The 15,479-nt window shown below is 31.5% G+C and overlaps 1 pseudogene; it reads left to right on the plus strand.

The window, feature by feature from the left end:
* The first annotated feature begins 3,931 nt into the window (after positions 1 to 3,931).
* On the plus strand, positions 3,932 to 4,267 carry LOC149537623 (protein GLUTAMINE DUMPER 4 pseudogene; annotated as a pseudogene).
* The last annotated feature ends 11,212 nt before the right edge of the window (positions 4,268 to 15,479 follow it).

A 15,479-nucleotide genomic window follows, 5' to 3' on the forward strand; every position in this document is an offset into this window, starting at 1 on the left:
TTTTTTCTTCTTCTACCATATTGTTGTCATTTTTAGCTTGATTATTTTGTTCCATAAGTTTACATGTTCTGTCTAAGTGGATCTCTTCTTCCCTTTTCAATTTTCTAACTTGTTCTTGAAGAATAAGGTTCCTTCCAAGTGCATCTTCTATAGCTACATCTACTTCATCTTAATTTATTTCTCTGCAAATATCTTCAATTTTATCTTCTATGTAGAGATTGTCATTCATCTATGCTGCCAATTCTTCTCTTCTTCTTAGGGATTGAGAGAGCTTCTCCTTTAGTTTCTTTATATTCTCCATGGCCACATGTAGATCCAACCTTTCATTCTTAATGGCCTTCTCTAGCTTGTACACCTCCATTGTGTTTGATCTTTACTCTCAAGCTGGTAAATTTTTTGATAAGAGAACCATGCTTTGATACCAATTTCTAAAAATGTAATACATAAGTTACATGACTAAGGAGGGGGTGAATCAGGAAGCAATTAGGCTTCTACATTTGAACCACATTTTATATTTGCCTAATATGCTTAAATGCATGAAACATTAAAGTAACAACACCATAATACAATATTTGGTAACTCAAAAATTCTCCATGTAGATGGTAAAACTTGGGTGGCGATGACACCCACAATGCCTCAATACTACAGTAATAAAGTTGGTCAATTGAGGTTTACAAATGATGACTTTTGGTGATCTTACCCTATTAGGAGTCATAAGGACTATTAGTTCCACCTTGTGAAAGGATTTATACAATACAATTAAGTATGTACTCTATTAGGAGTTTCTTCAAGGCCTATTAGGTCTACCTGGTTAAAGGATTCAAGACTAATGCACAAGTTACGATGAATCAATGGATGATCTTTGAAATGCAATTGATAATGCTGATGAAGATCCTTTGAAGTAAACTAATCACCTAATTGTGATAGACGAGTCTCTTTCTTTTCTTGTAACACTTGTAGCATTCTAAACAAACTGCTCTTCCATATTCACTAATACTTGAATCTTGATATAATGAATATTGCTACTTTCACATTTTGGAAAAACAAAATATCTCATACTTATATCCATCCAAATAGTTGTTACATAGGTCAACTACAATATGAATAGCTCAAAAAAAAATCACCAAGTCAGCTTAGTGCAATAAGTCGGGTCAATGTCATACTCAATAGTACTAGTAACACTCAGTCATCACTTTTCTACCATCTTGATTATTTATTTATCATTAGGTAGATGCTTCTAACTCAACTTGTATTGTTCTTCCATCTTGATTATTACCTTGGAACAAGACTGCCCTAGTAAGTTAGTTCATATTAGAGCTCGTTAGACATAGTCAACTCGGTTGACACTAGAGGTTAGTGTGAACTATCAACTCAGTTGCCACTACAACTTTCTGCAAGGTTAACTTATTTGTTTGAATCTGCTATGAGCTCAGTTAGCACCACGCACTAGTAACTCTATGGAAACTATCTTTTCATTATTACTAGGTGTTTTGACACTAAATAACAATATATCTTGCATGAAATTAATAGTTTGGGGTGTATTTTCATATAAAACTAACAAAATGGGGATAGAAATGAGAAGAAAAGTGATTAAATGGTTAAAAGACAACTTGAACAAAGACATATATAGATGAATAATATGGGAGTATGATGCTAATATAACCAAGATATACTCATTTAAGATGAGGCATCTCATTCATAGAATTTTGAAAGAAAAAAGAAAGTCTTACATGGATTGTTTCATGGATGACTAGTAATTAATGAAAATAAAATATTGAATTGGGATGAGTGTTTTGATTAAGTTGTGGTCAAGGGAGAAGTGTTTAATGTACTAGTAAAAGTAAGGTTTGATAAATGGATTAAGAAATATCTTTATGTAAATGATAATTATCATGGTTTTTTATTTTTTAATTATGACACGTGTCCAAGTTCAATGAATTTTGACTAAATTATCACATGAGTTCCAATGATTAGTTGAATAACAATACAATATTAATAAAACTATTCAAGAAGGGTGACAGACACAAGTATAAGCTAACTAAATAGATAATATTTATTCAACTAATTTCATAAAATGAAGAAAATCAATGAAAAAATGAAATACAAGTTATTTAGTCACATGCTAAATAAATTATATATGGTAAAATGCCACTTAAGGTTGCATAAAAAGGCGAAATGGTTAGCAGATGGATTGAAGCTTGATGTCTAGCAGTGGTTGCTCAACCATTTTAGGAAATAATTATGGGGCTAGTGACTCCATGAATATATATTTTGATGCATATTTGTAAGTGTGAATTTTCAAATGTAAATTAATTAATTGAATAATAATTTTAGAGAAGAAACTAGAAATAAAAATTTTAAAAATAAGAGGAAAAAAAGAGTGTGGAGACACATGATGCTTTTGGCAATGAGCTGCTTATTTTCAGCTCTTCTTTTTCTTTAGCTTAATTTCAATTGCTCAATAATAGTTGCTCCACTAAAATAAGTAAAGATAAGTGTTCTTATAAGTGTCATATAGATATATTTAAGTATCTACAAACTTAAGGAGAATCTTCATATATTTAGAAGAAATCTTGATAGCTAGAGGAATTGTATCTATGCTATTATTTGAGTTGTATTAACATATTAAAGGATCTACTTGAATTAAGATAAAAAATTTAATAAAATATGTATGAAATAGAAAGGAGAGGTGCTGACGAGTCACAAACTGTATATTTAATAATGCCATCATGCACCAAAAAAACACGTATATAATTTCGTTTTCTAAATACGAAATATTCTTTAAAGAAACAAACCTTTTTCACTGTCAACCAAAACCATGCCTATATGTCTTGTACAAGCGTTTCTGCAATACATGTCAGACGTTGGAGTGGTTTATTACGCCATCGCTTCCTTTTTCAATTTTATTATATTATAAATGGAATCGCAATCGATACAGACAAAGTTAGGAATAAATTATTATGTTATTACAAGTGTATATTTTTCTATACGTTACTCTTTCTAGAAAGGCAGATAAATGCAAAAAACTAAAACCTGGTGCCCATTCAATGAATCCGAAGATGCCAAACGTTAGAAGAAAGTTTGATACATGAAATTAAATTTTCATTCTAGAAAGCAATTGCTCATAAAGTTGTATATCGTGTTTAACTAAACTTAGGCGAATAATTATGTTGAAGCCGATTAATAGATACAATGGTACAAACGTGGCCCTCAATCCACTACAGACATTTAAAACGTTTCCTCTGATTTTTTTCCTTGCAGTAGGTTTCGTAGCAACGTACATAATTTCAAAGCTATACAATAAACTAAGCAATTACATGGACTGAAATAGACTAGACTCAAGGAATAAAGGCTCTATGTAAGTGGATTAAGAAAATTTGCAATATTCCATTCGAATTTGAGTTGATAAAAAATATAAAGCAGCCGCCTTAACAACAATTATTCCAGTGGGCACATATCACAATAGGGTTGGTCAAGTGGTTTACATCAATGATGACTATAAAATTATATGCATCAGAATAACGATGTGTATGAAATCCAAATGGCCCAAAGAATATTGTGTGTTCTATCCAACACATATTGTATATTTTTATGACAACTAAAGAAATAATTTGATTAATTAAAGATTTATTAACGCTTATGTATGGACTAAAGTTTAGTTTGATTGGCCAGAACTCCTTAGGTAAGATCAGACTCTTATCCATCCTACTGATAGTGAGGAAGTGTCACTGTCAATATTACCAATCAGATTAGGACATTTAATATGCACATTAAAGTTAATAAGAAATACTATTAAAAACAAACATTTTCCATGTTAAATGTTTCAATATTAAATGTCTCACACTATATATATTTGTAACATATCATCAGTTTTCGCAATCCAAACTAAGTTGAAGAAATTATCTCTGGCGTGAGGTAGATAAATCAGAATATGAGGAATATTAGAGCCTCTCATAGTCCAAGTTCTTCTGCAACATGGCATTCACCTGTTCCATATCTGTTTGGAGGAATAGCCGCCATGGTTGCCCTTATAGCCTTTGCTTTTATAATTCTCTTTTGCTCCTACTTTAGGAAACCAAATACCACTAATTCCCATGATACTAGTAATATAAGAAATGATTCCGATTTTGATCAGAAAAGTGATGAGTTGAAGGATTTGCCATATTTATCAGAGAGTGATAATGGTGAGAAAGTGGTTGTGATTATTGCTGGTGAGGAGACACCCAGTTTCATTGCCAAGCCCACTTCCATGTCATTGGAAACATAGTAGGAATCTCAGAGACAGAAAAAATTGCAGACTCTTCGATTCATACAAAGAATGGGAGAATCAGAGAAGTTTTGCAGTATATGTTAGTTCTCATATATTTGTATCTTATCTTTGTAAAGCACGATCTTTTGTTCATTTTGTATTTTTTGGCTTGAATCAGCAATACGTTTTGTTAGGTCCGCAGTTTCAGAAAGGGATTTTTGAGAACTTGGTTTTAGTTTGATTTAATATATTTTTTTAATTCATCATGATTTTCATAAACAGAACTATTTTAAAAGCTTAATTTTGTACATTGATTAATATTTCGTTTGAACATAATTGGATCATTCAAACATTAAATAAATATACCTAGTCGCCATTTAACAGAAAACTGAAACCACCATATAATTTCAATTCCTTTGTGCTAAACAACATTTATCAAAGGTAACAAAGTAAAACTTCTTTTGCCGTTGGGATCAATTGATAAGTTCAAAGGACTCTATTAAATCATATACGTAGACCCCTTTTACAATCTTTCAACGGGGAGCAGCTATGAAGATCGCGACTCTTGCCGCAGCCAGTACTTTATTGACATATTTGCTTTATCAACCGCTGTTATATTTTATAAGATAAATATGTTACTTTTTATAAGATAAATACGATATAATTGAGTATAAATGTGGCAAAATGTTTTCCATTAATGGTTAAAATATGTTTATTAAATGGGCCCAAAACCCTAAATACCCTAAATGACTTTACAAAATAAGAGTTGAAGTTAAATAGAAAAAGCAGTGCTGGTACAACAACCAGCACAAGTAGAAATCAGCAGCAAAAACCAAAAGAGAAAGTGTCTAAACATAAAAAAAAATCCTAAAAACCAAAGGACAAACAAACCAAACCAACACTATACTGGCTCCAATGCCATCTCCTCCTCCTTTTCTTTAATATTCTCAATAGCCCTTTTGACATCCTCTTTAATCTCTTCATCAGTTCTGACCTTCAGCTTCCTAGTAGTAGATCTTGTTATCTTCTTTCCTGGTGTATCTTCCATACCCTTAGCCCCGTCCAAGTCCAAAACAATAATGTTGTTTGCCTGCATATCCACACTTCCAACCTTTTCGTTCATACTTTTCACCAAGGCTTCCAACAATTTCTGATAATTATTAATCAAAGTGGAAGTGTTTCTTTCCAAATTCTCAATTCTATCTACTAGCCTTGGTACCTTTTCCTCCATATTATTAACAACATTACCATTCCTTGTCTCCCCCTTTAAACATTCTCTCAATTTCCTCCAGTTTTGCATTCAAGGCTCTGTAATTGATATTGAATATTTTAATAGAGTTGAAAGTTCATTGCTCCATTATGAAATTGTACATAGACATTTCTTTTGCCATTCGGAGCATTTCATGTGTAGGCAAGATGTCAAGACCTTTTAGGTCTTTATCGAATAATTTGGGATGGACATCTGCCACACTCAAAGTACTCAAAGATACACATATCACGAGTTACATTATTCTCAAGCGATTTATAGCATGGGACCTCTCTATCATAATCACCATCTTCTTTCCCTATCTCCACATTTTTAATTTCCTCCTCTTCTTCACCAATATCCATATTTTTGTTTCCCCTGTCCTTCGTTTCTTGGAAACCAACCTTCAACTTCTTGGAATAAATAAAAATAGGGAAAGGACATGTGCTAAATGGCCAAAAAAAAATTCCACTTCCTCCATTTCCCACCCTTTTGTATTATCAGTGCTCACTTCACATCTGACTCTATTCCCTTGTAGTTCACACTTGTTTTATTTCTTTTAGTTGACTCCCTTTTCACCTTTGCGAGGGAATTTTTCTTTTTTAATATAGTTTCCTTTACATGATCAATCATAAACTCCAAAATTAACATCATTAATACTTTATAAAGAATGGGTTGTTGGGGTTTTCTTTAAACTCTTTAATACTATGAGCATGTGAAAACAACAGTAGAACATGAAATAAACCCTATATTTATGACAAAAGTGACTAAGCAAAAAAAAAATTATGAGCTCTATCATACCTCCCATCACAAGCTACACATTGAGTTACATCTTTAAGAGTGGGTTTCCATAATTTTTTAGTGGAAGAAGCAACCACAAGCCTACCTTTTTCTCTGACCAAAAATCCCATCCCTAGCCTTAGGAAATTTACAATGAAATGATAGAGAATGAAATGGGAGAGAACAAATTTATTTTGAAAATTAAATTCTTAAGGTGAGATAGAGATGGAGAATTCACATCAAATAGGCCAAATGCATATTGTGAACAAAACTATTTTTTTAGGAAAGCATTAGCTTCTATGACTATACAAAAAAATATATTGGCATAAAGAAGAAACTAAAAGATACTTGATATTATGAGGACCATCGTGCTTGAGGGTAAGGTACCACATATTCATGTGAGAGAAGTAGCTACTTTAATATTTAACACTTTATATGAAACAAAGTTTAGATTAGATAAGGTATAGGAAAAACTTCATATAAACTTTGGTCAAGTATTTGAATTTTTTTGGTAGCAAGTGTTATATCAATTGACTTGAGCACATTGGAAAGTTTGATCCTAGAAATGGTGCAAGTATATTTGTTAAATATTCAACTAAGAGAAAAGAATATGGATGTATTTAGGGGGGAAATAGAATTAATAAACTTGAAAATGTAAACTAGATGAGATAAATTCATGAATTGTGCACTTTCACTAAAAGTCATTTAATACAAGACAAAGAGGCACTTCCACCACAACTCTCAATATAAGTAAAGTTATATTAGAAAAACCAAAATTGAATGAAGTGGTGATAATACCAAACATAAATTATACTTAGTAAATACATAACAAAATCCTATTCTATGCAATGTTCATTAATTTTAAATTGAACCAATTAATAAGAGTAAAATAGATCTAGGCACTATATGTATACGATCAATGCAATTAAGATATAGAAATAGGTCTATGCTAAGAGATAAAAAGAATGGTTGAAAATAAAGTTTGAAATATGCAGCTTAAAACATCCTTCAACACTGAAAAATGTAGGGTTTGAAACTTTGACCAAGTTTTAGATTGCAAATTTGTGATTGAGATAGAAAACCAAGAAAAACCTTGAATCTTGGACCTCTAGGTGCATGAGAAGTAAAACATGACCTACAAGTAGGGTTACAATTTCTTTTACATGTTCTTAGAGTAACGCAATAAAGTTGAACAAAATTTGTCTTGTAGCCCCCAGCTAATACTTTCCACATCAAAAGTTGCAAGTCTAATAAACTATTTGAATAAACAAGAAAAATGTGTTTTATTATTTTCAATAAACGCTTGCCTTGGTCAAGTCCTAGATGAAGGAATAAATATTAAAGTTAAAATTTTGATGATGATAAAGAAAATTGTAAAATTTAGTAGGACTGAATTTGATAATGAGAAATATAATTACCTTTCTAGATGCAATTAAATTTAATGTGTGTTCAAGCATGAAAAGTAATAGCTTTGACTCTAAGAAAATAAAATAAAACCATGGAAGCCAAAACCTCATGAATGAAAGTATTTGTGCTATGTCTTGAAGAGAATTTGAAGAAGTTGAGAGAATTAATAGAAGACTTCCTCATTAGAAACCAAGTTCCACTACTACCTTGAAGGAACAAGCTTAATGCAAGAATCAACTTATAGATCTTGGATAAATGCTAGAATAATTGATGTGGATGACTAATGATTCTAGTTCAAGAAGGCTCATGTACATGTGTATGTTTCTCTTAATAATGAATGGATATTTTGATAGATGTAAAGGAAATACCTAAGCCTCCTTATATAGTAGTTTTGAGGATTACAAAGAAAGCACAATGACCCAAGAGAGAAAATAAAACAACTAAAATACCTGAGACTCTTCAAAACCTAGGACATAAATCCCTTTAGATATAGGTCAAATAATCAAATTATACCAGTATAGGTTGATCAATGTAACCTATATTTAAGGGGTTCCAATAAAATAGGTACCTAAAGTGTTGGAGGAACTCTAAAAACATTTGAGAAATGATAGAAACACTAAAAGGTAGACTAAAAAGTTGGTAAAATAACACCTAAAGCATCATGCCAGAAAATGACAATTGATGTAGAAATTTGATAATTTAGATTGTGATGCAGGAGCATTCAATTATGGTGGATTTTCAATGTGCGATTTTGGTATTAAAAAATTTGGATCAATTTTGAAGACCTTTGAGCCCTTATATGGGCTCTGAAATGGGGTCGACTAAACCTTGCACGAGTTGGATATTGTAGATCACAAGCTGAGGATTCTAAAAAGGGATTATAATAGAAAATAATCACAACATTTAAAAATTTATGGTCTTCCAAATTTAGGCCAACCAAACTCTCCACAATAATTGTCAAAGGTTTGTCGAGCTGACTCTATATGTAATTATTAGGTTAGTTAGTCTCAAGGGTTACTATTTGATGTCTACAGACTTTGTGGGTAGTGTAAAAATGCCTATGCATTATCTAGGACATCTTTGGATGATAGTTCATAGGTTTGTGCTAAAAAATATTTTAATGAAGGCACCCATGTGGGTTTGCCTATTGTATTTTAAAAAAAATTATTTTGCATTTATGGTGATAATAAGAAGACCATATTTTGTTCATACAAATTGTTATTATTTCTTTATTTATGATATGTCTTTGTGGCATTAAGGAGAGCACCCTTCATCTAGTGGTATTGGTGAAGGAATTACCAAGTGTGTAAATATATAGCCAACTATGAGATAGTTGCATCAACACTATGGTTTGGGCTGATAGTGTAGATAGATCATTGATTGTGAGGCAATTTGCATTAGGGTTTAAGAGAAAGCATGAAAATTCCTCCATAAAGAGAGTGTAGTACACCTAAGGGTTTTAGAGAACTCTAGAGACCATTGCAAACATTGAAATTTCAAATGTGCATAGGGATAAATGTTGTTGTAAGAGATGAAAGTGACGATGAAGGCAAAGAAAAAGAAAATGTTGAAGAAGAGGTGATTGTAAAACCTAAAGAAGAAAGGAATTTTTTAAGGCCATCTCCAGCATTGGAAAAAGACATAAGTTTGAGGTTCCCACATTTTTAAGAAATATTAACTAAGAGAAGTTAATTTATTTGATCAATGAACTGGAAGAATACTTTGATATTAAGATATTGAGGATCCTGATAGGGTCAAATTTGCAAAGGCCAAATTAAAGGGTCACCAAAAGATTTGTTTGCTGAAGATTCAATTAGAGAACTAGATATCAAGCACATGTTTACCAAGCTATATATTAATGTCTTTAGCAAGCTAGATATCAAGATAGAAGATTATAGGTTTGGAGTGAGAAATACCATGCATCTTCTTTAGTATGAAGGAATCTAGTTATTGTAGTATGCATTGTAAAAGCATCCACATCAAATTCAACATTCATGTGAAGGAAATTTGATGCATTAACTTCTGGGAGTCATAACTTTTGACTCAATGTGGAGTTTGGATGAAATTTTATAGGTCATTGTGAGAGGAGGAGCTATATAAATTTTCAATCAAGCAAAGGCTCGATTGGTGGCCATTTTGACATTTCTCGAGAGCCTAAAATATCATCTCGGCCTCAAAAATTAGATTTTCATATTTTTTTCTAATTTTTAAAAAAGTTGTTTTTGTAATAAATCTGAAATCATATTCTTGATTTCGTAATTAGTTGGAAATTTATCTTTCCTTAGTTGGGGCCTTTTCTTTGGAAAAGTTAGGATTTGTAGAATGGGTTTTGAAAATTACCAAAAATAGAAAAATCTGCCAAATATGGTATTTTCAAAATTGTAATAAGTTGTTTTTTTTCTTTCAAGTAGATTTGGAGAATTTTAATGAAGAATCTAGCATTCTAAAGCATCTATGTTGTGTGATTTTTGGATTTATTATTTTGAAAGGTTTAGGTTACATCAAAATTTGACTAAAATTCATACTCTAAGTAGCATGTGCCAGAGTTCCTCGAAAAGATGAAATTCATGTTCTTGGGAACTAGAGGCCAACCTTCTAGAATGAAGGCATACTGAGAACATCACCTAACTAGGTTATTTTGTAAAACCTATGCTTCAGCCCATTGTGGAACTCTTCTTCCTTAGTCTCGGTCAACTTCTCTTGTCCCGCTATTAAAAGTTGTGAGTCAAATGCAATGGAAATTTTGGATTCTTTATCATATTGGGAGGATGTGTTTTGTTTTGCAAAGATAGTAGAAGAATCATCCTGGCCACCCATTCGCCCATGAAGAAGCATAATTGTTTCCAACTATCTATTTCAGAAACCAACATTCTAATTGTGCCAAGGCCATGACGGAGCAACATTTCCAGTTACCGGAAAATATATTAAAGCATGTTCATTTGGTCTCTCAAATGGAGGAAATGGCCTCTCTAAATTCTTTAGATAAGACCTTGTAGTGTACATTTGATTATATCAACAAATTTTATTAAGATATATGCATTTGGGACATGTACCTTCATTGCTCCGTGATCATAGGTAGCACACCTTGAGAGACAATTTTCTGAAATCACCAATTAGATCAAATGGTATGTTTTTTGTGCCTAATGGTTTTTCTTGTAGTTACTTGGAAGATTGTGAATATGTTGGGAAAATTCTGGAGCCTTATTGTTAAAGCTTAAAGAGCTTCTGAAATCAGTCTTCTTGGCTATGTTGTGTGCTTCATAGCAGAGCCGCGCACTCAATTTTCAAAAATAAGTAAAATCAGATAAATTCGAGTCATTCATGGCATCAATTTCACTCTCAAAAGAAATTTAGATAAGCTTGTGCATACTACATGATTCTTAAAGAGTGATATGGAGGTGAATATCTCAGTTTTGAAGAAGACTCTTGATGCTATGTAGTATCCATTACGGAGTCGTGCCTCCTATTTTTTGAAACTAAAACTTGGAGAAGCTCTCTCTCTCTCTCTATATAGAAAGAGCTCTAGAATCCTAAAGGAATTAAGCGAAGGCACGTGCATACAGAGAATTAATCTGACTAGTTTTGGTGAGGATAATAGTCAGAGTGGAGAATCGCTTCCGACACTCCACTCGCATATAGTGTAAGCCTTCTTTCTGAAAATAGAAATGCCGGAAATAATGAATGTATATATCCTCATAGGCATTCAGATTACAATTAGATGATCCTTTGGAAGAATCAGTGAATTATTTTCAAGTATACCACTTCAGTTAATGTATGTTGCCTTCGGAGAGGTGTGGTTTTTACTACGTGCTTGACGAGTGAGTACATAATAGGGAAAATGGAACAAAGTGAAGGCTTGGTTTGAAAAAATAATATTCGTTGGTGTTTCTTAGAATGCGCTATGCTCAGAGGAATTATAAAAGATGAATAGTCATAAGGAAGCATTCAATTTCAGAAAAGAATTAAGAGTCCTCTGTACTTGACGGAAGGTGAACAAGCTAATTTTTGAAGGTATCAGAAAATCTTGAAGTAGCTACATGCCTGGAATATTAAAGAAGTGAGTTGCAACGGGGAGAGATTACTTATTTCTTCAACCCATTATAGGCATAACTATTCTCCCTTAGGGCCTCAAGAGCTTATTAACCAAATCACAACCAATCATTGGAAAAGTGCCATTTCTATCATACTTGATCTGAAAAGGTAAAATTGATGAAGTTGCCTGGTATGGATCACTCTTAAAGGTACATTTATTTTAAATAAGGTTGTTTTTTCTAGAATATTAATGGAAAATTCAAATGCTATCACCATTATTAGCCTGATTTTCACATCTTTCAGTGCCCCACTCATGTGACACACGAGATTCAAAATTTAATGGTTATGTTCAAATCAGATAAAAGATCATATGGAACTTTTAATGATACCTAACAATTAAACTATTCATTTTTATGTGCTAAGTTGTTCTAAGTATATGTGATTCATGTCCTTGAGGACTGAGATAAAAAGAAGATTTCCTAGTTTGGTGAGAAAATTAAACAATTTAACGAACACTTATTTTCATTTCTACGATCTATCTGATCTACACGAAAGACTAAATTCTCAGCCAATTCACCCAATCATAGATAGACTCAAGTCGAGTGGTCTAGATGAAACCGTGGGATGCCAAATGGCCATTCAATCCCATAAGATGGCTGAAGAATACATTGGACGGTATGATCATATGACAAAGACATAAAGATGTTGGATGATTATGTGTTCCTAACCTTCGACAAAGATATGATGAAAAGCATGTTTAGATTGCCAGATAGAGATGACTTTTTTGATATTGATTTTACATCATCTTCTTCAATGTATGCTGAGAAGAGGGCCTTAAGGAACGATGATATCCTATGCACCTGGTTTCAACCCCCAAGGAGTTAAAAGAGCAAGTTGCCTAAGACTCTATTGGGAACTAATATAAAAAGAGAAATTGTGGATATATTTGTGTTGTTGTTACGATTAAAGGGACATGAGGAGACATTAAATTTCATTGAGCATCACTTATTTTTAGTCCATGATGTATATGCTAAAGGACAATATCTAGATTGGGCATAGATACTATGTGATGAATTGACAAACTGGATGTATTTGGCCAAGCCTTTAAGTAATTATGCATGTCTTCCTATCTAATCTATACCTTAGAAACATGTAGTGCCTGCCCCTAGTCTACATTTTCTAGTTACATTCCTGATATCATTGCACAACTCTTTTAGGCCAATTTATGTTTGATGATTAGTATTATTATTTTAGAGATTATCAGATGTTGTTTTACACTCAGTTTATTATATGATGAGATTACTTGGTACTCTATATTTCATGCATGTATGATGATTATTCAATGGTTTTAGTTATCGATGATGATTAGTTAAATGGTTTATTATTCCATGTGCTTCTTATGGATATTTACCCCATACTGCATGTGTATGGTGTGTGTGTTTGTTTTATTTATGTATGATGTTTCTGATGTGGTTAAGGAAGGGAGTCGTAGTCACCTGCTAGACGGGATCTACACGATGCACCACTTCCTGCCATTGTCTGTTTAGCTTAGAATATTGTGTTTGTACATGCGTGGATTTTATGCAGGTTGCAGGTACCGGGTATCGACTTCCCTGAATTGTCAAGATGAGCGTACCCTATCGCCTTGTCTCAATGGTAAGAGAGGGGAGATAAACTCTTAAGTCCAATCCCTAAACCCTTTAGCCAATTGTCCTAATTGATAATTAGGACAAGTATCTGAGTTAAGTACCCTCTGAATGCATCAAATGATGTAATTTCGGGATTATAACCCTTTTTGTTTTGATTTAGTGTGTGTTTTTCTATGTAGGGTTTTCATATGTTGTTTATGAGTCCTTGATGTGTTTTCTATTAATTAAGTCTAATTAAAATGATTAATTAATGATTCAAATTAATAGAGAATTAATATGATATCTTTAATATTTAATTAATTGAGAAATTAATTAAATAAAAGAACTAAATTTGGAGATTAAAGTTCAAAGATAAATTTAGAATAGGATAATATTTATTTAATTTTATTATAATATAATTGGAGTTCATTTTTAAATAAATGCTAAATATTATTGTTAATTAAATATGTTATCAATTAAGTTTCTAAAATTAATTTAAAAAGTTGAAAGACATTAAATTATTAAGAATTCTAGATCGCATGATCTAAGCATGAGTTTAAATATGAAAAATAAATTAAAAGATTAAATAATAGAAATTAATAACATTATTTTAATTTCATAAAGTGCACATGAGATTAAAATAATAAATTAATTTAAAATAGAAGTCAAGTAGAATATTAAATAAATTTATTTAATAAATCAACTTAATGTGCATGAAAGTTGAATGCAAAATAAAAGAAAAGCTAATAAAGGTTAATTTGGAGTTAACTGAGTTGTGGAAAGAGTCTTCTCGGGTGAACGCACAATTAGTGCCCCGATTTGAGGATAAATTGCTTATCACACATTTGGGGGTTCATTTTTGGGATATACAAAGTTGGACGGGAATTTTTGGGGAGACAACTTTTGGAAGCGAATTTCAGAAGGCTAATACCAAAGAAAGATTTTTGGAAGAAGGTTATTGAGAGGAGCGAATTCTCTTACAGTTCCTGGAGATTGCATAATAGCATCAGGATCAGGTAGGGTCTTTTGTTTTTTATTATTGATTAAATACGCAATTATCCTTTCCTGTCTTCTTCGTGTCTAGGGTTTGTAAATCTGAATTCTCTATGATGAATGTTTAAACATTACAATATTGGAATTTATCAGATGCTTGTCTATAAACTTCTGTATACAAAATTTGAATGGGAAGGGTTGAATCTAATACCAAAATTCTAAATTAGAAGTTCTGATTGACTATATTTCTATACCAATTTAATGAAGGAGGCAATGTCTTTTAATATATTTATATGTTTAGGAATTAAATTAGCATATTTAAAAATATATATATATATATATATATATATTTAAATATTTTTTTTATATTCAAACAAAATTAAATTTCAAAAAAAGAAAAAAGAGATTGATTAAAAACAGATTCGTTGTTTTTTTTTTTTTTTAAAGAAAAATAATATATAATAATGTAATTAGTGGGGGGGAGGGAATTATCCCGTGCCCACCCCAACTGTCAGTGGACCCGACAGTACCTGCCGCCGCAGGCCCTGCGACCGTAGGCCTACGACAGACCATAGGGTCTTTAATTAAGCCGACGGGCTTTAAAAGGTTTTTAAAAGGTTTTGTTAATTCGTTGTTTTTTTTATATATAATTTTTATTATTTATTAAAACAAATTTTATTATTATTTTAAATTTTTAATTAATAAATTATATATATATATATATATTTTAATTAATAAATATTTTAATCTTTATTAATATTTAATAATTAAATATTAATACATTTAACATAGTTTGTAAATATTAATTTATTAACAATTTTGGATAAATATTAATAAATTAACAAGTAATAAATACATTAAAATAAGTAATTAGAACAAGTAATTATTGATTAATTTAATTAAAATTAGTTTAATTAAAGTTAATTAATAATGAATATTATCTGATTAAATAGTAGAATTGGAAGATTGACTTATTGGAAGTTATTATAGAAATGGGTTAATCGTAAGGGGTAGATATGAAAACTTAGTTACTTGAAATTCAACATTAAACTGAAACATAAACCTTACCTTAACTCAATAATATACTTTCAAATCCAATCTCTGAGACTTTGATGTTGTCTTTGTTCTTTGAGTGTTATGGGGT

This window comes from Cupressus sempervirens, chromosome 9 (assembly GCF_028749045.1).
Source record: "Cupressus sempervirens isolate cs-2001-9-10 chromosome 9, ASM2874904v1, whole genome shotgun sequence".
Taxonomy (NCBI): domain Eukaryota; kingdom Viridiplantae; phylum Streptophyta; class Pinopsida; order Cupressales; family Cupressaceae; genus Cupressus; species Cupressus sempervirens.